The sequence below is a fragment of the Galeopterus variegatus genome, unplaced genomic scaffold (assembly GCF_000696425.1).
Source record: "Galeopterus variegatus unplaced genomic scaffold, G_variegatus-3.0.2 Scaffold3578, whole genome shotgun sequence".
NCBI classification, from domain to species: Eukaryota; Metazoa; Chordata; class Mammalia; order Dermoptera; family Cynocephalidae; genus Galeopterus; species Galeopterus variegatus.
Window position 1 is genome coordinate 223,650 of NW_007729689.1, and position 1,958 is coordinate 225,607.

Here is a 1,958-nt window from a genome sequence, read left to right on the forward strand (position 1 = left end):
GGGGGGGGGAAAAAAAAAAAAAAAAAAAAAAAAAAAAAAAGCATATCATCTGTAAACAGGGACAGTTTGACTTCTTCCTTCTTTCCAATTTGGATGACTTTAATTTCTTTCTCTTATCTAATTACTCTGGCTAGGGCTTCTAGTACTACATTAAATAGAAGTGGTGAAAGTGGGCATCCTCATCTTGTTTGTGATCTAAGAGAGAAAGTTTCAGCTTTCTCTAATTCAGTATAATGTTAGCTGTGGGTTTGTCATATATAGACTTTACTGTATCGAGGTACATACCTTCAATACCTAGTTTGCTAAGAGTTTTTATTATAAAGGAAATGCTGAATTTTGTTAAATGTTTTTTCTGCCTCAATTGAAATAATCATATGGTTTCTGTCTTTATTTCCGTTAATGTGGTATATCACATTTATTGATTTGCATATGTTTAACCATCCTTGCATCCCTGAGACAAATCCCACTTCATCATAGTTAATGACCTTATGCAATATGCTGTTGCATTTGGTTTGCTAGTATTATTTAGGTTTGATGATTTCATTGTGAGAAGTTTTTTTTTTTTTTAATGGATTCAGTTTCTCTACTGGCTAAAGAATTATTCAGGTTGTTTATGTATTGTTGACTTAAATAAAGGTATACTTTACTAGTAATTTATACATGTGTTATAAGTTTTAAAACCTATTGGCTGGAGGCTGGCTGGTTAGCTCAGTTGGTTAGAGTGTGGTGCTGATGACACCAAGGTCCAGAGTTTGATTCCCATACTGGCCAGCCACCAAAAACAAAACAAATCAAAAAAACCCCAAATCACCAAAACCTACTGACATAGATTTGTTCATAATATTGTTTATTATCAGTTTAATTTCTACTCCCTCTACAAAGGTTTGTTGATTTAATTAGTCTTGTCAATTAACCAACTTCAGGCTTTGTAGATCCTTTCTACTGTATATTTGTTTTCTAATATATTTTTTATCTTCGATTTTCCTAGGGTTTATTTTGCTGTTTATTTTCCACCTTCTATAAATGTCACTGAATTTCAGCCTTTTCTCTTTTCTAATCCAAGCATATGCATCAAAGAAGCAGAACCAAGCCAGTAGGAGACACACATACACATGAATGTATACACATATGTGTTTGTATATATACATGCATATGTAAATTAGTGTGTGTGTGTGTGTGTGTGTAGAGAGAGAGAGAGAGAGAGAGGGACTAAAATTGAGACTGATTGGCTTTACATAATTGTGGGTGCTGGTGAAGCAAGACTTATGTACTGAAGCATTCAGGAATGAAGATCACATGCGGGCTGTAATGCCACAAGTGGGAGCTGAAGCTGGTTGTCTATAGGTGGCGGTTAGAAAGGAAGATGCAGAGCGTAGTGCTGATAGTCCAGCGTTCAATCCCTGTATGTCCCCGCCACGAAAAAAAAAAAAAAAAAAAAAAAAAAAAAAAAGAAAAAGAAAGAAAGAAAAGAAAAAGAAAGGAAAATGCAGGGAGAGCAATTGCAGACACAGGCGTGGCTTGGAGTCTGTGCTTTCTGGAAAGACCTAAGTCCTCTTTTAAAATTCTTCCAGGTGAGCCTGTGGCGCACTTGGGAGAGTGCGGTGCTGGGAGTGCAGCAGCGCTCTCGCCGCGGGTTCGGATCCTATATAGGGATGACCGGTGCGCTCACAGCGCTCACTGGCTGAGCGCGGTGTGGCCGGGCTCAAAAAGGATAAAATAAATAAATAAGTAAAATAAAATAAAATTCTTCCAACTGGGCCGACCCCGTGGCTCACCCCGTGGCTCACTCGGGAGAGTGCGGCGCTGGGAGCGCAGTGGCGCTCCCACCGTGGGTTCAGATCCTATATAGGGATGGCTGGTTTGCTCACTGGTTTAGCTCGGTGTGAGCGACACCAAGCCAAGGGTTGTGATCCCCTTACCCATCTCAAAAAAAAAAAAAAAAAAAAAAAAAAAAAAAA

At 38.5% G+C, this 1,958-nt stretch overlaps 1 non-coding gene and 1 pseudogene across 1 annotated transcript; one reads left to right on the forward strand and one right to left on the reverse strand.

Annotated features, from left to right (window-relative positions):
• The window catches only part of LOC103601080, a 46,806-nt pseudogene that overhangs the window by 28,327 nt on the left and 16,521 nt on the right, over nucleotides 1-1,958 (reverse strand).
• Nucleotides 698-771, forward strand: TRNAI-GAU. The gene has a single exon. It is a non-coding gene; the product is annotated as a tRNA-Ile (tRNA).